Source organism: Mauremys mutica, chromosome 19 (assembly GCF_020497125.1).
Source record: "Mauremys mutica isolate MM-2020 ecotype Southern chromosome 19, ASM2049712v1, whole genome shotgun sequence".
Lineage (NCBI taxonomy): Eukaryota > Metazoa > Chordata > Testudines > Geoemydidae > Mauremys > Mauremys mutica.
The window spans coordinates 18,741,445-18,765,989 of record NC_059090.1 but is presented as its reverse complement, the minus strand read 5'-3'; the positions used below and the strand labels follow the sequence as shown (position 1 = coordinate 18,765,989).

At 43.4% G+C, this 24,545-nt stretch overlaps 1 protein-coding gene across 4 annotated transcripts in view; it reads left to right on the top strand.

Moving 5' to 3' along the window:
• CUEDC1 (CUE domain containing 1) overlaps window positions 1–24,545 on the top strand; it is a 118,173-nt gene that overhangs the window by 2,056 nt on the left and 91,572 nt on the right. The window lies entirely within an intron of this gene.

Below are 24,545 nucleotides of genomic sequence, written 5' to 3'. Positions count from 1 at the left end.
GTCCATTAAAATCAACTGATCAAAAAATCTGTCCATTTTCTGTCACCTGGGACCAATACTTTACTAATGGGATTTCTGGACGATTGCCCTTTAGTAAATACAGGAGTTCAAACATGCACCCAATGGCAAACTGACTTATTCATATTTATTTTGTTTGTTTTAGAGCTGTACTTTTATGGCCCAAATAGTTTCTAATTGTCTGAATCACCCTAAGCCAATCAGAATGCTGCATTTTGGTACTGGTATCATAGTGCTGTTGCACGTTTGTCTATCAGACAAAGTGACACACCATTAATCATATGTTAGGTGGAATATAAATAAAGTAATTGCTGTAAGATAAATGTATGCCACTCTAAAAATATATGCTCAAGTTGCTGTCAAATGCTTTTGATGAGTTACTCTGTTTTTGCCATGGTGTTTATTGAGTGATATGAAACCATTATTCTGCAATGTGGTTATATTCCATAGACCTATCTCAATGAAATTGTTCTCATCCAATCAGGTCACCAGATGGTTGACCTATATATATCTGGATTCAAAACCAAAATTTCAGCAACTAAAATGTGAAGTATTCAGGGAAAAAAATTACAGTGGATGTCTTGTAGTAGATATATGAAGATAGTTTTTCATAGAATGACTTAGCTCTTAGCTCCAGTTCACTCGAGCTAAATTTCCATTTTGTACATTGCAATGTACTGAAACTGTTTGGGACTTTGAGAGAAGTTAAAGATGGAAAAGAACTAAAATATTATGTTAATTTGTCTACCCTTCACTGCATAGGATTGTTTTCCTATGGTATCTTACCTAGCGGCTTCTAGATTTGTTTTCAGACCCCCCCCTCATTTGAGTAGTTACACTGAGGCCAGGGGACTATTCACATGACTAAGGCACACAGGATAAGGTCCTAGATCTTAGACTTGTGGGTGTAATTTTTAATATGCACCTGTGGGAAAGGTTTCTTTTTGACAGGCTGAGCCACAGGAGTTTATTCTCTCAGATGATCAAAATTTACCTTTCTTTATAGATATAAAAAGTGCTGATGGTGTACCTAGGACCATACCAAACACAATGTAGAGATAGTTCCTACTTGGAAGGAGCTAACAGTCTAACAAGAGAATTAGGATAGATGGGGTGAACTGAGCAGCTCAGAAGGGCTTAAGAATGGCTAGGATGTTTATATCCTGCAGTGGTTTACAGTAAGCTGTGGTGTTTGGGACTGGCACACTAATTATTCTTGGCACTCACCGCATTGCTGTTTGTTATTTCAAGCAGTTAGTGCCCCCTATATGTTTGCATTCATTTATTTTTGCATAATATAAAACAAAATAAAAAATCAACACCATGGCAGTAGTGAAAGTAAATGCTTCTGTGATAGTAAGCAGACTCTGGGCATGGTCTGTATCTTCCTCTGTATTTGGACAGAGCCTGGCACAATGGGGCCCTGATCCTGATTAGGGCCTTCTGGTGGTACTCTAATATAATTAATAATTTTATGCATCTGGAGATTGGCTGCTGCTTCTCAGCTTCTCTAGGGTTTGCAATTACAAAGCATGTACCACCTTTTTAGTACCCATTCCTCTCCCAGAAACCTATTCTCACTGGTGGAGGTGCTGTGCATACTGCATATAGCTATATACAGCTATCTTGGTGGTACTTCTTGGGCCAGCTCCCACCAGATTCCACTACCAGCTTCCCTCAGGGGGTGCAAGCATTGGTTGCTCAAACACTGTAGTGACAGAACACAGTATAAATGTAGACTAGGAGGTGGGAGGTCTTCTAGCAGCCAACCACACACTGTCTCCTGCTATAGCTGGCTCCTTCCTCTTTGACAAGGAGCATGTGAGGGGACAGGGTCTAGGGTCTAGGTCATTTCAGGGGGTGTTGCTTTTAATTGCCCCCAGTTTGGTCCCTTTGTGTCTCTTGCTACAGGGGAGCTCTGTCTGCTGAACTGAGAATGTTATTTGCTCATCTTTAATTTGAATAGAACATCCTAGCAGTTGTGGTGAGACCTTAAAAGGGATCATCTCTAATGTTAGGAAGTGGGAATGAAGCACTTCCCAATAACAGTCACTGGGAGTGCTGTCCTCCCCAGCTTTCCCAGGTTCTTGGGGTGCAAATGTTTGGAGACAGAAAAATCCTCTAATTGTAGGCAGAGCTGGTAATGCTGTCCTCTGTTAAGGTTGCTTGACATTTACCATTACCATACCCTGTTTTCAGTTACATATAGCTTTTCCAAACTTTAACTGTTCGTGCTAAAATTTTACATGCTGGGTGCCTGCCTCTGGCTCATTTGTTTTTAGAAAATTTCAGTCACAACAGTACAGCCATTTCCAAGAATGAGGCAAACCACATATTTTCCCTTAGCTTATGTTAAAAAAAACTCTGGAGATCTTTTCTTTCAACAGCTCTAGGGTTCCAATACTTTGGAGCAGCAGCTTGAAATTTAGCAGGGGGATGACCTTTGTATCAGGGATGTGCCTTTTGCCATCTCCGTGAAAATCCACCCAAATTTGACCAAGTTCCCACATAGAGACTTCTTTGATGTTAGCAGCTAAACTCACAGAAGATTCCATCCTCACTGAGCCTCTTGCAGCTTCTGTGTGTGACTGTGCATGCATCATCCCCAGAGAGTGTCTGAACATGCTCCAGCCTTTAAGGCCTACAGGCAAAGCCAGACTTTCCGTGTAATGGCTGCTCCCAGCTCCACTGGGGCTGGGTGGGGCTGGCCCCGGGAATTGAGGGCAAGGAGCCTGTCTCTCCTGTGCCCTCTCTGACACTTAGGCATGTGGAGAAGGAAGCTGTGTGAGTCAAATGCAAAGGGGACAAAAGCCGTACTAGTGAGGAAGGAAAGGAGTTGATTGGGATAAGGAGTCTGGGACTGGAGAATTGGTGAGAGAAACTGGGCAGGGTGAAAGGGAGGCTGGAATTGGGAGCTAGGGAGGGAAGACTGGGACTGTGATCCAGTGAGGGAAATGGGGAGGATCGGATTTCAGTGCTTGCAGCAGTCTGAGAAAAATGTGAGGGAGCTGCTACTCTGAAATGTGGGAGCAGTAGCTTTGCTAAAACAGTCTTTAAGGTGCACTCCTCAGCCACCTTCAGCTTGACTCTTAATAGTTTTTGTGGGTTTTTTTTGTTTTTGGCCAGGTCTTTGACTCTTTGTGACCCCTCCCCACCCACCACGCTCACACTTTAAACACTGCAGGACTGAGAGCCACTTGGCTGGTGGTAACACTGAGATCAGACAATTAGCTGGGGCGGGAGGGGGAAGAGAAGAGACTGGGGCTGGCTGGACAAGGAGACTGGGACTAGGAACCAGTAAGGGGGGCATGGATGGGGGAAAATCTGACAAGGAGTTGGGCTGTGCGTGGAGAACTGGGACTGGCTGGGCAGAGAGACTGGGACATGGAGCCGGGGAAAGGGAAGCTGGAGAGGGCATTGAGGGGGAGACTGTTATTAGATAAGGAGCCCAGGACAGAAGACTAGGAGCCTTGGGGGATGAGAGGCGATAAGAGACAATAGGATAAGGAGACGGGGTGGGGTCGGGGAGGATTGTGACTAGCTGGGCAGGGAGCCTGAGACTGGGATTGGGTAGACAAGGAGCCAGGGGTGTGGAAGAGACAGAACTGGAATGGGCAGCTTGGCTGGGACTGGGTAGAAGGGTTTAAGCTTGTGGGGGAATGGACAGAAGAGTATCTGCTTCCTATTACATTCCCCTCCAGAGTCCAGAATGGAACCTAAGACTCCGGAGTCTCACCATACCTCTGCTGTCAGCAAATATCTGAGAAACCCACTGGCTAAGTGTGTATCTCCTCTCCCACTAATTCTGGCCCACATAGAGGGCGATTACCTACTACTGCTATCAGTTACTCCATTAGCTCAAGTGGCAGAAGTCTGTGGAGTGGATCTAAAGGTTCTAACCCTGATGGTGACCCATGTCGGTGTCAATATGATGCCATATTTATGGCTTTTGCGTTTCTTAAAAATCTAGTAATTGACACACACACAAGAACCTATATTAAAAGAACATTATGAAGGTTCCAAAGTCAAGCATTCAAAAGTTAGGGAATGCCAGAATTAAGTTGTCCCCTTGTGGATATACATTATGATACAGTCTTTAATTACATGATCACATACTATTTTGTCCACAGTCTCTTAACACAGTGTTGTGTGGAATACATACATTCATTACAGTGAAAAGGTCAATTTCTGCAGCATATAGCTCTGCTGTAAACAGCGTGCAATCTAAATAGGCAAGACAAAGGGGTAGAGGGATACCAGAGGCACAGGGTGGGGAAGTGACTTGCCCAACTACGGTCGCACAGTAAGTGAATGGCAGAACCCAGAACTGATTCCCAATCCATTGCCCTAACTACTGGGTCACACTGCCGCTCTTGTATACAAATATGGTTGCTGGAGTAGGAGGCCAGCACAGGCTAAGCCATTTGCTCCTGTTTTGAGAGAGTGAAGTGCTGTGCACTCTGTGTGACTCTCTATCTTGTGTTGACTTCCCGTGCCGTTGGCATAGGGTGTTAAAAATGAGTTGGGCCAACTTGTTGTGGAATGTAATTCATTGGTTATGTGAGACTAGCTGCACCTCTGTCCCCTTCCTAGCTATCTCCGAGCACACCCTCTGTGGTCTCAGATGGACTGGCTACCTATCCGTTACCTATCTCAGGGTGGAGTTGTGCAATTCTTTCATTCCTAGACTGGGCCCTGGCTTACAGTATCCTGTGTATTCACTGCTTTTACCCTGCAGGTCCAACTGAGTTTGGGCACCTGCAGTTCTTCCCTTTGGGAGTCTCTGACCAGTGGCATACAGTGGCCAGACAGTCTCCTTAAACGAAAGCACTGTTTATTTTAGCAGTTAGAGAGAGAGGATTTTAAAACAACAGTTTACATGCATGTCTATCTTACTTAGAGCCATACCATCTCCTGATGGCGAAGTAGGCAGGCCTAGCTTCTCCAGACACCCCGGCAAAGTCCTATGTCTCACTCTGGTTTCCCCTGAAGGTTCCTTTTAAACCCTGCTATAGTTCTTTTGTGTTCCTGGGCTCTGTCCTTGTAGTGCAAGCCAGTCCCGGAGGTTAGCTGGAGAGGAGGCAAAAATCATCAAAGCTAATAGTCCTGGCATTGTTCCTTAACAGCTCTTACATGTTTGCTGAGAGGTGGCTATCCTGAGCCATTCTTATCCTTCTGTTTGCCTGTTTTCCTAGACAGGCCTGCATTGCAGTAACCCAGTAGATTCATATAATAAACACTCCAGTAACCAGGCCAATATACAGCATTCATAAACTGCAGAGCAACTCCAAATTCATCACATAGGGATAAATGGAGGATAAGAGGAGTCTTAGGAAATCCTTTTAATTTTTATTTTTTGAGGGTGTTTAAATTAAAACATTGTACAGGTTTGGGATTTTTCTCTCTAATAATCCAAGTTGGTACAACCTGTCATTATTTAAAAAAATAATTCTTTGAGAGGGACAGTAGGACTGAGCATGCTCATTAAGATCTGTAACCCTTCCTATTGATTTTCATTCTGTCAGAACACACAGTGTGCTCAGTGTCTCATACCTCTTGCTCTAACCTGGTTTGTGCTTTTATTGGCCCAATATCCAGAGGGTCTTGATGCTTATTTTAAGCGTATTGTTGAGTTGCCAGTCAGTTATCTCCCAGGCTTTGCTTTTAAATCAGGGTTCACAAAAGTGTCTTTGGGGCAACAATTGGCACTGCAAAGAAGTGTGAGCTAGCTGGTTAGTTTGTATTGGCTCTAATTACTGCTTTCTCGTGCTATTGTTGTGTAGCAGGTCAATGTAAATGATCAATTATACACAAACTTGTCTGTGCAATTCTTTTAGTTGAAGCTTTTGAAACATGCTGGGATGAAGACTTGAATTGTGTGTCTCAGGCCTGGAAACATATGCTATAGAGATTCTGTGCTGTACCATGACTTTAGTGGTCTCTCTTGCTGTGTCTGTAGTACAGAATTTTGGAGTTGCCAGCACCTCCCACTCTTGCAGTACCCCACTTGGAAGACCTTCAGGATCGGGGGTGCCGTGCACCACCCTGGGAGAAGCCGGGAGAACAAATTGTGACAGAGTCACAGTTCCATCCTTGCTGTCCCCTTGCTGTGGGAGGGAGGAAGTAATTTCACCCCTTTTAATGGAACGGTTTGCTCCCTGCTGTGTGCCCAGGCAGCTCCTTTGGCCAGCGAGCGAGGGAGGAGCTGGAGCCAGACTCCTTCCATTCTCTGCCCACTTGCTTACAGTGGGAGCATCAGGCAAGTAGCCTCTGTTCTCCTTCTCCCCACCCACATGGCCAGAGTCACAACCTCAGCAGACCTCACTCCCTGCCTGGCTGAATAGGGACTGTGACACTCTATTCTGTAGAGATTGAGGAGTTTCCAGTTTCATGCTAAGGCTGTATCTACACTGCGAGCTAGCAATGTGATTTGTGGCTTACATAGACACATCTGAGCTAGCTCTCATGGAGCTAGTGAGCTACAAATAGTAATGTAGCTGCAGTATGGGTTAGCTGTGCTGAGTACGAACCCATGGGTTTCAGGCCGGTTTGTACTTGGGGCATCTAGACCGTGCTGCCACTGCCCATGCTGTCATGGCATGAGTACGCCTACATGGGCTGGGTATCCTATCCCTAGCTCATAGAGACATAGCTTAAGTGTGTTAAGGCCTGATCCAATAGGAGATGAGATCCAATTGCAAGATCAGGCTCGTAATGAGCGTTCCAGTAATGCTTCCAGTCCTGTACCTACTCTGTGCATGGAATACCCATGGAGCTCAGCATAAGAGCTGCCTGAGCTGTGGCTGCAGAACTGGGGCTGTAATATCAATAAATAAAGCTTTTCATGCGTAACCATTCTCCTCAATGGATTACGGGCAGATTTCAAAGGGTATACGGTTATGTGTAGGGCCCTACCAAATTCACAGTCTATTTTGGTCAATTTCACATAATAGGATATTAAAAATAATAAATTTTATGATTTCAGCTATTTAAATCTGAAATTTCACGGTGTTGAAATTATAGGGGTCCTGACCCAAAAAGAGGTTGTGGAGGCTCGCAAGGATTTTGTAGGGGGGGTTGTGGTACCGCTACCCTTATTTCTGCTCTGCTGCTGCTGGTGATGCTGCCTTCAGAGCTGGGCAGCTGGAGAGCAGTGGCTGCTGGCCAGGAGCCCAGCTCTGAATGCAGAGCCACTGCCAGCAGCAGCACAGAAGTAAGGATAGCATGGTATGGTATTGCCACCCTTACTTCTGAGCTTCTGCCTACAGAGCTGGGCCCTCAGTCAGCAGCCACCACTGTTCAGCTGCCCAGCTCTGAAGGCAGCAATGCAGAAGTAAGGGTGGTGTGGTATGGTATGGTATTGCCTCCCTTTCTTCTGCCCTACTGCTAGTGGGGCGCTGCCTTCAGAGCTGGGTGCCCGGCCAACAGCCACTGCTCTCCAGCTGCCCAGCTCTGAAGGTAGCACAGAAGTAAGGATGGCAATACTGCAACCCCCCTAAAATAACCTTGTGACCTCCCTGCAACTCCCTTTTGGGTCAGGACCCCCAATTTGAGAAATGCTGGTCTCCCCTGTGAAATCTGTATAGTATAGGGCTAAAAGCATACAAAAGTCCATATTTCATGGGTGGAGACCAGATTTCACGGTCCGTGACGTGTTTTTCATGGCCGTGAATTTGGTAGAGCCCTAGTTATGTGGATAGAATTATTTTTCTGGTAGTTTCTCAGATTGCTGTGAAGTCTTTATGTTGTGAACACAGTTCTGTTATTTTACTGGGATTTAAGAGAATAATGCATTTTAAACCAATGAAATCTTAGTTAAGAACATCACGGAGTTTAGCTTAAAAAATGTGACACGGATCCTTTGCATGCCAAAGTATTTGTGGTTAACCCTTGAGCTCTGGAACTATTTCCATTTTAAAAAGGTCTTGGACTTGATGTAGAACAAAATAATTAAAAGATTTTTTGGAGATGACATACTCATGAAACTGACCAGCAAATCATTGCAATGATGTTTGTCATCTTTCCCCCCTAAACTGGCCCCATGTATGTTTTTGGCTCTCAGCAAAAAATTTTACCAGCAGATTAGCCAGTTGATAAACTACTACTGAGAAAATGTTTCAAAAAATGTCCACGACCAGTTGGGTGCATGCATTGCATGGCTGTTTTTTTTTTTAAATATCCACTTTTTTTAAAAAAAGCATGCAAAATTACAACTCCTTCTAACAATGAAAAGACAGCATTCTGCTGTTACCAATAAGAATCAGAGTAGGTGGACCAACTGGTAAATATGCCTTTAATAAAATAAGGATTAGGGAGCTCCTGCTGTTCCTGGGTAAATTGAAAAAGTACAATGCTTAAAACAGCCTGGGTTTGCCACTGAGACGTGCTGAGCATCCTCCAAGATGCTCAATGCCATGAATGTTAGTGAGGATTGAGGGTAGTCAACACCTCAGAGGATCAGCCCACAAATAACTGTTTTCTGCCCTTCTTACATATCTGTTCATTGTTAGTTTAGGACAATAGGATATGGCTATTTTGAAAAGATAGCTCTGGCTATTCAGTGTATCCCCCACTGAAAATAAGGCTTTGTCTTTACTGCCGAAAAAAAAAGTTACTTTTATGTGCATTTGCTATCTCTCTATAAAATCCTACTGGAGACAAGATGCAGCTCCACCTGTGGTTAACTTCACCCAGCTACCCTGTGATAAAAATGATCATGCCTTGTCTCCCCAGGGATTTTACAGTGGGATGAGCTATCATGCATTTGCTAACTTGTGGTAAAAATGCACCTTTTTCAGCCACAACAACAAAGGTTAGTTTCAATGGTACACATTAATTTCTCTAAATAGTCCATATGACTAATAGAACCTGAAATTGGCTTCTGACTCCTTTATGATTCCTCTCTAATCTAAACTATCTAGGTGCTATTATGGCCTGCAGTACCATAGTATTTGAGTGCCCCAGAAGTATTCCTTCTCACAACCCACTGCAGTGAAAGTGACAGCACCCAGAAGGTGTTAGATGCCTTACAGCAGGGGTTCTCAAACTGGGGGTCGGGACCCCTCAAGGGGTCGCGAGGCTATTACATGGGGGGTTGCAAGTTGTCAGCCTCCACCCCAAACCCCACTTTGCATCCAGCATTTATAATGGTGTTAAATATATAAAAAAGTGTTTTTGATTTATAAGGGAGTTGCACTTAGAGGCTTGCTATGTGAAAGGTGTCACCTGTACTGCCTTATAGAATGTAAAATGGATCAGTTCCTATCTAGGTCAATTAAATATAAATTAAGAGTAAAATCTGTGTTCCATGACCTAAATGGAATGCACTGCTGCCTAAACCCCCTTCAGTGCTTATGTGAGCTATACCTGCCGATGCCAGTAAGTGAATTCTTCTGGTGACTCGTGTGTGTGTGTAAGGTGAAGCCAGTGCTTCTGCAGTATCAAATCTGTAAGCCCCAAACCTTTCACTGAACAGCTTGTGTGTTTTGTTCAAAGCCTCAATACAGTTTTGCAGGTTTTTAAAAGAATTTTAGTGTTCCTTGCATGGTGTAAGACCCAAGTTTGATGCCAAAATATTTTGCTGGTTGCTTTCTGCTCAGAAAGGTTATACAAGGTTATCTAGTCCAGGGGAGCTCTCAAGGTCCCTTCCAGTCCTACACTTCTATGAAACTGGAGGGAATTCAGAGAAGAGCAATATAAATCATTAAGGCTAGGAAGCATGAACTGAGGAAAGTTTGACAGGAGGGTAAATGTGTTACTTGGCCAAATGATAATTAAAGCACCCATTGTGTTTGGAAATGGACTGATGGCTCTTGACAGTGGCTATTAACAATAGGGTTCCCTGAATCAGTGCTGAAAATGGTTTGCAGAAAGCATTAGTAGGGTTCCAATGAGCTACCATTGTGCTTTCTCCAGCTATGTTCGTCTTAAATCTGCTAGGAGTGGTTTCACAGGATCCATTGCTGACAGTTGTCATCAGTCAACCAGTTTCCTAGTTAAGAGTTAGTTTTTTTGAGGGGGACATGGAGAGTTATACTAAGTCTCTTAAAGGTGTCTCAGAGGAGGGGAATTGTTTAGAATGGCAATGTGGGTAGTGGGATGGAGTTAAGAAAAGGAAAATTTAGATTATGCCACAATCCACTGATTCAACCTATCAGGGGAAGTAGTGGAAACCATGTAGTTAGTGTCAGTTAAAAATGCAATTGGACAAAAAAACTAGGAAATCCACTGTGAGGGACAATCCTAGCCTGCCCTGGGGTGGCACAGGAAATGGATTAGGTAACCTAATGGAGGTAAGTTTAAACTACAAGCGCTACAGCAACACTGCTGTGCCCCTGTAATGCGATAGTATAGACTGTTGCTACAGCGATAGAAGGGGTTTTCCACTGCTGTAGTAAATCTGCCCCTTAAGAGGTGGCAGCCAGGTTGATAGACTGAGCTGCATCTACAGCAGGGGTTAGGTTGACCTAACTATGTCACACAGGGCACTACATTTTTCACAGCCCTGAGGGATGTAGCTAGGGCGATCTAAGTTTTAGGTGTCCACCAGGCATAGTTCTTCTCCTTCAGTAAGTCCTGTGATCTACAAATCAAAAAATCTCCCCTGTAGTTTCACAAAGGAATCCAGCCATTGTCTCCAGCTGACATCCACAGCTCCAGCCCCCAAGGTAAACAAGACACCAAATCACATGAGCACACTGCAGTGGCTGTGTAAAGGTTTCTTGGCTTCCCTGGGCAATGAGAAGCAAGCTTGCTGTCATCTGTGGGATGCTTGTTTCTGCATGGAGTCCTGACTGATGGGGGATGCTTCACCTTTTTACGGTTCTCCTCTTCTGCACACAAAGGCCCAGAGGCAGCACAAGTATTTCAGATGGCCTTTGCCTTGGGGATGGATGCCTCCAATCTGCTAGCTATAGGAGGTGGCAGCTTAGTGTTTGGCCTGTAGTAATTTATCAGACACACACACACACAGAGCTGTCAATGAGAGTTAAGAATAATCTTCAGAGTGGTAGCCATGTTAGTCTGTATCAGCAAAAACAACAAGGAGTCCTTGTGGCACCTTAGAAACTAACAAATTTATTTGGGCATAAGCTTTCGTGGGCTAAAACCCACTTCATCAGATACATGGAGTGGAAAATACAGTAGGCAGGTATACCAAGTAGGGGGTGAGTGAGGCCAATGAGCCTGAGTCTGACTCCAATGAGAAACTGCAGAACTGGAATTAATTTACAAACTGGACACCATCAAATTAGGCCTGAATAAAGACTGGGAGTGGATGGGTCACTACAAAAACCAATTTCCCTCTGCTGATACTCGCACCTTCTTGTCAGCTGTTTGAAATGGGCCATCATGATTGCATTGGTCTCATTAGCACTACAAAAGTGATTTTCTCTCCCTTGGTATTCACCCCTTCTTGTCAACTGTTGAGAATAGGCCACTTCCACCTTAACTGAATTGACTCATTACCACTGACCCCCCACTTGCTAAGGCAACTCCCATCTTTTCATGTGCTGTGTATTTATACCTGCCTACTGTATTTTCCACTCCATGTATCTGATGAAGCGGGTTTTAGCCCATGAAAACTTATCCCCAAATACATTTGTTAGTCTCTAAAGGCTTGGCTACACTTACAAATTTGCAGCGCTGCAGCAGGGTGTGAAAACACACCCTCTCCAGCGCCGGCCAGTGTGGGTACGTTATTCCCCACAGGGAGGTGGAGTACGGACAGCGCTGGGAGAGCTCTCTCCCAGCGCTGGCGCTTTGACTACACTTAGCTCTTCAAAGCGCTGCCGCGGCAGCGCTTAGAAGTGCAAGTGTAGCCAAAGCCTAAGAATAATCTTGAGGAAGCAAGAGACTTCTCGAAGGACTTTGTCTTCACTAGGATTTAAACGTGTCTTGTTAGAGTTAGCGGATGTGTTCTAAGACTTCGTCTAGGCAAGGATAAAAAGTATGTTGTTAGGATGTGTTAGTGAACGACTTGTCTACGTGGATAAGTGACACCAGTTTAACTTAAATCAGTTAAAGTGGTGCAAATTTTGTGTGGACATTGTGATTTCATTGTAGCTTCAGCCTGCCCTTAAGCATAAGTGATTAAAGGCTGGTTTATACTGAAATAAGGCCTATGGTAAATTTTCAAAAGTGCCAAAGGTATAGATTTGCAAAGGCACTTAAGGATGCAGATGGGTTCAGGTTAGGTGCCTAACTCTCAGTGAAATCAGTGGGATTTAGGTGCCTAAAAGCATATAAGCAAATTATGAATCCCACTAGGTGGCTATAGTTATTTACCTTTGTAAATCTGCCTGCAGGCACTTAAAAATTATTACTCAGTGGAAGTCAGTGGGACTAAGGCTTGGTCTACACGTAAAGTAATGTCAGCATAACTATGTTGGTCAGGGGTGTGAAAAAACCACCCTGACCAACATAGCCCACAAAATCCCCAGTGTAGATGTAGCTATGTCAATGGAAGAGGCCTTCTGTTGACATAGCTAACCTAGTTGGGGAAGGTGGTGTTCCTATGCCATTGGAAAACCTGCTTCCATTGGTGTAGGTTCTCTCTCCACTTTGGGGCTATGCCAACAAAAGTGAGTTAAGCTAAACAGGAACAAGGCACTTTTGTTCTGGAATAAGAATGTCCACACATGGAGTTATACAGACACTGCTGTTGTGCTTTAAGTTCACACCCTACTTGGACAGCTTGAGATAGCACGAGATGAACCTGATGACACAGGAGGTCCCATCCAGTGCTGTGTCCTGTGTTTCTATGTTAACTTCCAAGTGTATTCAAGCCCTTTGTCGAGACCAAACTTAAATGGATAGAGAAGTTGGGTTTTGGGGGGACGGTTGAAGTAAAAAGAGAATGGAAACAGTACTGTAAATAAAGGGAAATGAAAATACCGTGATTGTTAACATGCTTCTTCTCCAGTGCTCAGACTTTCCGTATTTCTTCTCCCCGCACACCCACACGTCTTCCCATATCTGAGGCTGCTCCATCAGCAAACATTGGCCTTAAGAAAAATAATTCTCCCACCATCTTCTTTGCAATCAATACGAGTAAATATCACACTACTACACCCCTCTCACTTTTTCAACATTTCACAGGGATTAGATGGAGATTTTGGAACACTTTCTTGTATTCTGTTTAGGGTCTCATGAGTCACATTGTGCTCATCACTGCTTTATTGAGTGATGTGGGGGTCTGAGGTTAGGTTCCTACATCCAGATTTAGGCACCTAAAGCATAGCCTCATTGTCAGTGGTGCTGACAACACACAGGTCTCACTGGCCACGTGAGGTGTGTAAATCTGTATTTAGGAGCTTGATTCAGGCCCCCAGATGTGATGATGGCGTCTTTGGCGATTGCAGAGGGTGCTGAATATGTAAGCCCTTCAATCTGTCCATTCAGAGCACAGACTGTGTGAGCTTTTGCAGGCCTCACTCCTGGTCTGGAGGAGGGGTGAGTGAAGATTTCCGTCTCTGTCCTGTTCAGTCCTTTGTCTCCCTTCAGAATCTGCCAGGCGTGCTGCATCCAGTTTGGTGGCTTTATTATGCACGCCTCCCTACTAAGGATGGGACTCGAGACCATCCATTTGTCTTAAGTAGGTGACCAACGTCCATCAGAGGGATGACAGTGTTCTGTCGCTACCACCTTGAACAGCATTTCAAACAGTGACCCCAAGGGCAGGTGAAATGGTTCAAATGGTCCAGAAGTTACCGAGCTCAGCTGCATTTGGGTGCCCCGAGTAACACTTCTCACATATGGTTCCAATTAGGGTAAAATATCCTAATCAGGTTAAGTGCCTCATGGTGTGAAAATATTGAGCGAGGCGAAGACAGATGTAAAGATTCTGCAAAGGCAATTTGGGGGGATTGAGCTGCACAAAGAATTGATTCATTATATTCTCTCCTAAGGGAGACAGAGAAAATTTAGTCAATAAAATCTGACATTTCTCCGTGTCCACAGCTCTGAACACGTCTGTAATGGCTGCAGATATTTGCACTGTCTTTTCAGCCAGATGCCTTTGCTGGCTGTTTTTATCATAAAGATCTGCAGAATAATGTCTTAAATCCAAAGTAATTTAAAGGCGTCACCTCACTAGTGATTCTGATTTTTTTTTTTTAAACTGGGATTGACTGTTAGCTTCATGCCTTCTCCTGAGCTCATATCAAGCAGTAACGTAACCAGTTCTGCCAGCTCAAATCTCAGCAAGGTTTAATTTAAATCTAATTAGCTGAGCATGTGGTCAGGTTGTCATAGCATGCTCCGATGATTTTATTGTCAGTGTGTGTGGAATTCTGCAGCAACTTAAGGCTTCTTCATGTGGCAGGTAGTTTGAATGTGCTACAGGAGTGATATCTATTCATTTATACAGTTTGGAACATACTTTGTATTTTATTAAAATGTTAAGATCAAGCCTCCTCCCTCCTAAAAAATGGCATCAGTATTAAGGCCTTCTCTATATACACAAGTTGTACCTCTATAACTATCCTGGGATAGTTAATGTGGTACAACAACCCCTCGTATAGACATAGTTATACTGGTATATAAGAGCTTATACTGGTATAGCTATTCCTACAGGGAAGGGAAATAAAGGTATGAAGAACCTTTTATACTGGTATAACTGTCTTTGCTGCTGGTATAACTGTGTCCACCCTAGGGGTTGTACTGGTATAACTATGTGTTACCAATATAGAGTTGTGATTGATTTCCAATAATCAGAAACTGAAATAACTGTACTGGTACAAAAATCTCTCGAGACCAGGCTTAAAATATATAATGTAACAAATAACAACAAAACTTCCCTAATTTATGCGGATTGTAGCAAGGGCCTTTTATGAAAGAATTTCAGTATTTGTACTGACAATGTGTATTTATTTCAGCTTATATAGTTCACCTGTCATTCAACCTTCAGCATGTCACTTCTTGCCTAAGTGCCTTTATTTCCCCTCCCACCATTTGTCTTGTCAGGGTAGGCAGGCCCCTCCCCTTGGAACACTTAGGCTGTGTGCTCACTGTGAAGAGATGTGTTTTCACATGGAGATAGCAATCCCGATATGAAACCCTAGTGGAGACAAAGCACAAATACATTTTACCTCAGTGTTGTTAGATGAGGTCGACCCTATGTACCATGTGGGGCTTACCTATGTGTATCTCTACCCCTGCAGTAGCAAGGATTGACCCCTGTACTGCTCTTGTACATGGCAGGTTCTCTTTGGCTTGCAGGAGGAGTGGAAAGTAACTTACCAGGGTCATGTCAGATCATTGCTGTTCCTGCTGTTACCAAGGAGTTATGTGTAGAAGCAGCAGCAAAAGCATGATCCCTCCCTATGAGGCCTTTCCAGAGGAAAATAGCTCAAAACAGCAATTCCTATGCCCATTTTGAAAAACCCTCCTATTTTCAAGTTGTCTTCACCTGATTTGCTGCATCTTCCACGGGAGCCAGCCTTTAGATATCTCTCTCACCTCTTCTGACCTGCAGAAAATGTGAACCATTGACCTACAGTTGAAAGGTTCTGTGTCCCATTACTGATTGTCTCAAGCCATCTGCCATTCCCCACCAAAAAAGATCAAGCTATAGCGAGGGCCTGTCTACATTGCCCCACAGTTCAGATGATGGCGATGTGACTAGCAGTGTGCACCAAAGTGCTGCGCTGTAACTCCTCACTGTGGATGCTGCGGTGTAAACCAAAAGGTTCCTAGTTTGCGTTAACGTAGGACTGCATTAATGCGAACAGGGAACCTTTGATTTCGTGCCCGCAGCGTCCAGGTGGGGGAGTTACAGCAGTGCGCACCAGTTCTTCACACCCGTGTAATCTCAACTATGAGGCAGTGTAGATATAGTCTAGATGCAGTCCCGGCATCCCCTCTCTCTCCTTTTCTCATCGGTCAGACATTCCATCATGAAATTCAAACTGCTATACTTTGCTGCATGGATTTATATAACTGGAAAACAAAAATGATAAAGCATTACGAGGACATCTTCTCATCAGTTAGATCAGCCTTCATCTAGCCTGGTATCTAGTGCCTTTACATTTCAAAGCCTTTCTCTAAGCAAAGCGTTAAGAATTTGTAATGAAAACTAGATAAAAAAGTGTTTGCTTCTGCCAAAAGGTATTGTTCACAGATTTATATAAAAATTCTTGCCAAGTGGGAGGAAAGGCATTTTTGATAGCTGAGCATCAGAGATCCTCAAAAGTTGTAGTGTGTTATGATAAAGGTGACTGGTCCAATTCATAGTTTGGGGGTGGGGGCAGAGGTGGGAAGGGGGTATATATAACTCTAACTGAAGGGTGCTCATCATCTATGATGGGATCAAAGAGCCTGATCCAAAAGCCCAATGAGGTCAATGGAAAGACTCCTGTTGACTTCAGTGGGTATGGCGGATTGAGCCCTGAATGCATTCCAGCATTTTACATGGAGGAAAAAAGGCCATTGAAAGCTCTGCTAATTACCTATAAAATTGTGGGGCTGTTGCTTGATTTTGTGCTTGTGCCTGAGGGGACATTAATCCTCTTTGGAAAATCAGCTGCATTTTTTTTTCCAGCAGGTGAACTTTAGAAAATATGCTCTTCAACTGGCAGCAAAGGCCTGGCATGGATTTTTTTTTCTTTTCCCTTTAATCAAAGGTTATATTGATGCATTACAGAAGAGGGATTTAGTGTTTCAACATTTGTCCTTGCAGTAATTCAAGCTGAGCGGTGCTTTGTGGCAAAGCTGGTTGCCATGGTGAGTCTTTGCTTCAGCAGCATAAACATTCAGACTAAAAAGGAGCCTTGTCTCTAGTAGTGAACTTTTCCATGCTCTCTCCAACCCACAGTCAGTTCGAACTGCATATAGGTAATTAAGACTTTTAGCTGGCTAAAGGCCTTTAAAGTCATAGGTTGCTGTTTAAGGGGTTCTTGTGCATTTTTGAAGGCTGATCCTTAAAGATAAATCCTCTAGAACTTAATAGGGATGAAATTGAATTGAATTTTATGAAGAATTTCTACAGTTCTGTAGAAATTATTGTGAAACTCTACAGGGCCTAGATTATCTAACATTAGGCTTCCATATTTGACAAAGTCCTTATCTAGGCATCCAAGTAAACAGCCTAATTTTCAAATGGGCAGAATGCTTGGCAGGTTCTCTTAAGTCAGTCCTTCTGAAAATCTGCCTGCTTGCTTAGGTGCCTAGATATGGATTTAGCCAAACTTTAGGTGCCCAAGATGCTTTTATTTATTTATTTATTTATTTATTTATTTTTGGAACAAAAACAATAACCTAAAGGACTTGGACATCTCCCTTCATCTTCTTTGAAAAAAAACCCATTAAAAAAAACAACTCTGCCATAGAATTTAATAGAAAATGAGGTCCTTTCTGTAGGATTTTTAAAAAACATCCTCTCTTTATTTTTTACAGAAGAGTTTGAGTGCTCTGTTAAGTTTGGATTTATTTGGATAGAATTTATGGAAAGGTGATCTTTTTCTGGCAGGTTAAATGACTTTTTCCTGAAAGCTATTGATATTAAGAGCTTCTAGGACATTGGGTTAGAAGGTACCTTTATTTCATACTGTCTCTATTTTAACCATATTTACTGAATATACACAACATGCAAGGACTAGGTAATATAACTGTGGGAAATGGTTTTTCCTTTCTGTGAGAAATTTTCCCATCCCAAATTGAGACAAAAAGTCAATCTTAAATTCAGATTTTCTATTTGTGAAAATTTTCTTTTTTTGATTGAGTCAATTAAAGCATTTTGCATTCAACCTTTTAAACATTTATTTTTATTTTTACTATAAATCAACTTAAATTTCAAAGCAACTTTTAATTTTGTACCAAGAAATGGAACTTAAAAAAAAGTTCAAACAGGATGTGTTGACCATTCGAACATAAGAATGGCCATAGTGGGTCAGACCAAAGGTCCATCTAGCCCGATATTCTGTCTTCTGACAGCAGCCAATGCCAGGTGCCCCAGAGGGAATGAACAGAACAGGCAATTATCACCAAATGATTCATCCCCTGCCGCCCATTCCCAGCCTCTGGCAAACAGAGGCCAGGGACACCATCCCAGCTCATCTTGGCTAACCTCGGCTGACCATTGCTAACCTTTTTCTTCTAAAATTTTTTTGAAACGGGAAATTTTAATCCCGCCCTTTCCTGTGAATAGTTTTGGTTTTGATGAATTAACATTTTCTGACAAAAAACCCATTTTGTTAAAACAAATTCTCAACTAGCTCTACTAGCTACATAGACATACTACTGCTCTGATTGGATTTTGGCAGCTTCTAAAATAGAACACAGTGAATACCACTGTAGGGCTCACTAACTATTTAAAGGGATATTACCTATTCTTATACACTACATTCCTCCCCATAAACCTGGGTTTTGCAATGTCTTTGGCAGTTTGAGAATCTGATGCTCTTGTTGGGTGAGGAGCTCTGTTTCTCTGTTGCCTTGATCAGTATATTGTTGGGTGCCTTGGATTTTAAAATATTTTAACAAAACACTTTAACTTTTAAAAACAAAATCCTGATAATAAACAAGTAGTTTTAATTGTTTGCTTTGGACACATTTCTCCCTCTACTGCCAGTAGCATCAATGGAAGATGAGTGCTCCAGTAACATCTTGTTTTGAAAAATGAGCTACAAACCATCCAATTGGCTGTGTATTTACATAATACTGCATTATTTCTGGGTGACCCAGATCTCTGATTATTGATATGTTGGCATGGAATTTGCCAGAGTGTGATTCTACGTGCAGCATAGAGGCAACAGACAGATTTTTTTTAACTTGATGAGTGATACCTAACATCCCGTAGGGAGCTGCATTTCCTGCTCTCCTTTATATGTTCTGATGTTTGAAAGAGAAAACAGAATTCTGGATTCAGGCCTTATTGTTGGAAATTTCTACAATTCTGTCAGCTAAATGAGGTATTTACATGGCCTCCTCACTGCAGTATCTGAGCATCGTACGCACATTTATGAAAGTATCCATGCAACGCCTCAGTATGCCCCGAAAAACCCAAGGCACAATTAGGTTATGTAAATATTTCTGCAAATTCCTACAGAGCTTCAAGTCCCTCGCAAGTTGTCATTAGGCTCTTGGGGTCTCAAAGATCAGAGCACAGGCTCTGACATGGTAGCAGAATCCTAATTTATACATATAAAATGATGGGGTCTAAATTAACTATTACCACTCAAGAAAAAGATCTTGGAGTCATTGTGGATAGTTCTCTGAAAATGCACTCAGTGTGCAGCAGCAGTCAAAAAAGCAAACAGAATATTGGGAATCCTTAAGAAAGGGATAAATAATAAGACAGAAAATGTCATATTGCCTCTATATAAATCCATGGTACGCCCACATCTTGAATACTGCATGCAGATGTGGTCGCCCCATCTCAAAAAAAAGATAAACTGGAATTGGAAAATGTTCAGAAAAGGGCAACAAAAATGATTAGGGGTATGAAACAGCTGCCATGAGAGGAGAGATTAATAAAACTGGGACTTTTCAGCTTGGAAAAAAGATGACTTCGCGGGGGGGATATGATAGAGGTCTATAAAATCATGACTGGTGTGGAGAAAGTAAATAAGGAAGTGTTATTTACTCCTTCTCATAACACAAGATCTAGGGGTCACCAAATGAAATGAATAGACAGCAGGTTTAAAACAAACAAAAGGAAGTATTTTTTCACACTGCACACAGCCAAGCTGTGGAACTCCTTGCTAGAGGATGTTATGAAGGCCAAGACTATAACAGGGCTCAAAAAAGAACTAGATAAGTTCATGGAGGATAGGTCCATCAATGTCTATTAGCCAGGATGGACAGGGATGGTGTCTCTAGCCCCTGTTTGCCATGGAATGGGAATGGACGACGGGATGGATCACTTGATGATTACCTGTTCTGTTCATTCCCTCTGTGGCACCTGGCATTGGTCACTGTTGGAAGGCAGAACAGTGGGCTAGATGGACGTTTGGTCTGACGCAATATGGCTGTTCTTATGTTCTCCCTTCTCCCCCAGTTGGGAGCAATGCTGATGATCCTTAGGGTTCCAGCTACCTGGTGTGGGGAGCTAATGTTTGCTTTATGCAGTTGTTTGAAATAGTCTTTATTGAGCTTTGCAAGCAGTGACAAAGAAAATGGGTCAAAAAGGCACAAATGGAAGTAGTGATATTTACAGCACATTTGTGAGTCACGGGTGGTGATTGAATGGTTTTAAGACTGAGTACAGGTTGAAAGGGGAAGTGATTTGCCCAAGGTCACACAGGAAGTTGGTGGCAATCAAGGCTGGAACACAGGTTTCCTACTGCCAGCCCCCTGTGGTCAATCTGCTAGACCACTTCTGCCCAGAAAGCCACCCTAACTGCCTTGTGCTTACTAAAGGCTAATCAACAGTGGGTAGTAGATGGCTCTGGGCGATAACTGTGCCTCAGGCCTCAGTTGTCTATACAGACTGTAGTAAGAGGAAGACACAAACATTGGAGAACTTGAATATTTCCTTCCATAACTGTCACAGTGTAAGAGACAATGTGTGGCCAGACCGCAGGGCATAAGAGAGAGATTAGAGCAGTGTGCTGTACATAAAAAGGCTCTAGGGGCGTAGCAGTAAGAGGACAGGGCTACATCAGAAGGCTGCATAGATGGGGAAAGTCAGTTCCCTGCATTGCAAGGAAGAGTCAAATGGATCAGAGCTTTCCCCAGCCATCTGGAGTTCAGTTCCTGTGATGTGCCAGGTGACCTCAACCCCAAAGGACTTCATTGTTAGTTGAGGCTGTTCAGCACCTTGCAGAGTGGGGCAGGATGAAGGTACCAAAACACTTTCAGAAGTGCTGCCTGCAGGAGAAAAGAGGGATTTCCTGAATAAAAGGTTAGAGAGAGACGGTTTTCTCTGTCGTCTTATAGTTCTTATCAGCCTTATTGTCCTTTCACATTCCCTCTTTGATTTCTTGCTAGCTACAACTTTGTTTTACTAGATGTTCTTTTCTTAATGCTCATTTTAAAATCTAATTAATATGCTTTACAGTGAATGTTCTGAGTGTATTATGAATGTCTTGGAGGTTCTTGAACAAATATAATATTTGTGTTAGGGATTTTGTGTTCTCGGGTCATCTCATCTTTTTGAGACATGCAAGCATCTTTGAAATGCGGGGCAAGAAGCAGAGTTTTCAAAGAATACACATTCTTCTGTGGGTCTGCTTTGAACAACACGTTTTCCCACATGAATAATGAAGCTCAGTATTTTCCAGTGCTCAGATTGCATGTGAAACATAAGAATTAGGGTAGGATTGGCAAGACACAAGCAATTTAGGAGCACAAATCTCACTGAAGATCAATGGGGTAGATTTTCAAAGGTACAAAAGGGAGTTAGGCACCTAGCTGACACTTGTCTTTGAAAATCTCACCCAAAAGGGCTTGTGGGTGGGATTTTCAAAAGTCCCCAAGTCCCATGGGCACAAAACCCAGTGGGATTTGTGCTTCTAGATCACCAGGGTGCTTTTGGAAGGCGACTCCAACATTCAATCTGAGATCAAGATACAGGAGTTTCATAGAAAACTGAGATGCCTGCTACACTTGTGTTTGTTTTGCTCAGCCTGATTTTTCACCTTTATAAATGTTCTCCCTGTTTATCAGACCTAGGCTATCTCAGTGATATTTCCACAGGGTTTAAAACATTGAAGACAACCTCCAATGTTTTGGGTCATTGGTTTCAATGACCCGGGAGTACTGTACTACTTCACCCTTCCATAACACCTTTCAGCTGAGCAACTTAAACCCCCTGATAGACATGGTGAATAGATCCTCACCGTCGCTCAGTGAGGTAGGCCACAATAATTATTCCTGTTGTGCTGATAGGGAAATGGAGGCACCAAGAGGCTGAGTGCAGTGCCCAGGATCACACAGCAATCCTGCCATTTTATGGTTGCAGAGCACTGTTCATCCCCAAGTCTCCCTAAGTGCTTCCCAAACCATGGGTAAAATTCACCCCTGCACGGAGGGCCCACAGAAGCCTACGCATTACTTAGGTCCCATCTCTTCGGAGAAGTTTGTTGGTTGAAAATCTCTCAGTATTGAGAGCAGATGCATGGGGATTGAATACAGGAGCCCTGACTTGAAGTCTAGTGCTCAGACCCCCAAACCACGCTTCTCATTCCTACATTCCCTCACAACAGCTTCTTCCCTTTCAAGAGTGCTCCCAAGCCTACCTTCCCTAGAAGTCTTCCAGATTCCAGCTAGTTTCTCCTTCCTGAGCTTTGAACTCTCAGGTGCTGCGTGTGAAGCGGGTCAGCACCTGCCCTCGGCAAGGGAGGAGAGCAAGTGTTTCAGGGAAGTCCAAAGTGTCCAAATCAGTGTTTGGAGAAGCTGCGTCTTGTTGGCATCACCCTGTTTCTTTCGTGAGGCGACTCTGGTAATGGACTTTTGTGTGTGTGTGTGTGTGTGATATTTTCAGTGCTTGAAAACTCATGAGAAGCTTTTTCTTCCCTCTCTTGTATGCAAGTGTCATAAACTTCTAGCAAATTTTGGTTCTACCAGTTTATCCGCTGGGCTTGTAGGTGTATTGAGGTTGAGCAAGGACTTAGCTGTGTAAATAATGGAGTATTTCAGTTTTTTATAAGCAGACATTCACGTGGTAATTTTATTGATTGATTTTCCTTTCTCCCCCTAATTAGGTTTCTCAGCAACAAACAGTTTTGTTTAAATCAAAACAGATCCTTAAAAAACAACAACATCACCACAAATCTTAATCTGAGCACTGGTGAAAAGCGTCAGGTGAATGGCCCTGGAGGGTAAAGTCCTACGTATCAGGAGAAGAGGGGTCTGTAAGTTTGGCCCCTGAAATTGCCCTGCCATTAGGTGCATCCAGGCAATTCAGTCTACATTCGATCTTTGGCCTCTGTGCTGACAGTGCCAAGTCAGTGAGGGTGGGGAACAGTTCACGCCAGTTGAGACGATGGTTTATGTGGTGTGGACATTTATCCACTGGGAGCCAAACTGAAATGGCCAAAGTCATTTTGCCTAGCTTGCTGACCTGGCTGGATTTGAGCCAGTGACCTAGAGGTGAAAGACACACAGACCCAGATCCTCCAGGGTACTTAGGCATTTAACTCTCATTAAAACTATTGAGATTTAGGAGCCTAAATTCCATGAGGAGCTGGTCCGCACACTGTCTCTCATTCTAGGTCAGGCACGAGTTATTGGGCTAGCTGCAGGAATTACTAGATGAAATTGTATGGCCCATGTTACATAGGAGGTTGTACTAGGTAATCTTATGGTCCCTTATGGCCTTAAAATCTGAGAGTCCCATTCAGTGCTGTAGGTACTTTTCATGTATTCTTTTCACCTGCTCCTTGTGAAAATCGCAGCAGCGGGGTGGGTACCCAAAGTACTGCTGGAGGGTCAGATAAGCCAACGGATTCCTAAAATGCAACTGCTGGCCTCTATCTCCCTGTAAGCACAAGATGAGGGCTAAGGTGACAAACTGCAGCCTTTCATCCCTCTGCCTCGGAATACTTTCTCTTCCTTTATCCGGGAGATTACAAGCCCCAGCAGGTATTAGCACTGTGTTTATTTGCCATCTACAAAAACATTCTCAACTCTCTGTCCTTAGGTGCAGCCTCCCAGCATCTGGCAAGTTGCCATCACACCGCTCAGTGTCACATTTTGGTGCAAAAGTCCCTAGGATCTTTTTTCGTCAAAGCTGTAAAGCTTTGACCACCAAGATAATTCCATTCAGCATGAAAAGAACTGGGGGAGGGAGAGATTCTATGCATTCTTGGCCCAAATGCAGTCAGAAATGAAGTTCTTGCAAACCCCTCGGAGTGTTGCTGGCTAGTTATAGCATGTGTTAATTATAGCTCCCACTGCTGAGAGATTGGGATTGGGTGGAGAAGCTGTGTGTCTAGAAAAGCACTCAGGGCCTGCCTTTTTCCAGAGGTGAACTTCAGCTGCAGTTGAGTGCTCTGCATCTTTGACAAGCAGCAAGCCCAGAACATCTAAACAAGAGAGGGGGAAGGGAGAGAGATAGGAGGATTCTAGAAAGAACCGCCTTCTAAGTGATATTTGTTAATTAACTTTCGTCCTTGCTAGTGTCCTGGCTTTGTTGCTAACTAGCAGTGAATGGTAATAGAAAGTCATGGGGAGAGAAGCCAGTTTCCCATCCCAGTGCTGAATGATATGGGGGGCAGCGTGGAAATGCCCAATAATGGGGCTTTCTTGCTTTAGACTTGCCTGTTAAGGATAAGGTTGTGGGGCTTCTCCTAGGGCTGCTCCTTAATTTCCCCTGCGGCTAACTCCTTCTCAGTCTGCTTGAGAGAGAGGATGCGGGGAGAGGAAAGTGCCGGATGTTGACAGAAATGTTGGTAGATACCTTGGGTTAGCAAAATAGACCCAAGCCACAGAACCTGGACCCAGGTCTAAGATCAGATAATGGGACCCCACTACCAGGATATAATTCGGGGGCATTTGGAAACCCAGCTTTTTCTATGTGGCTTGATCTAGCCCTTCAGAAATGTCCACTAGAACAACAAAATAAACTTTGTCTGCCTAGTTCTTCC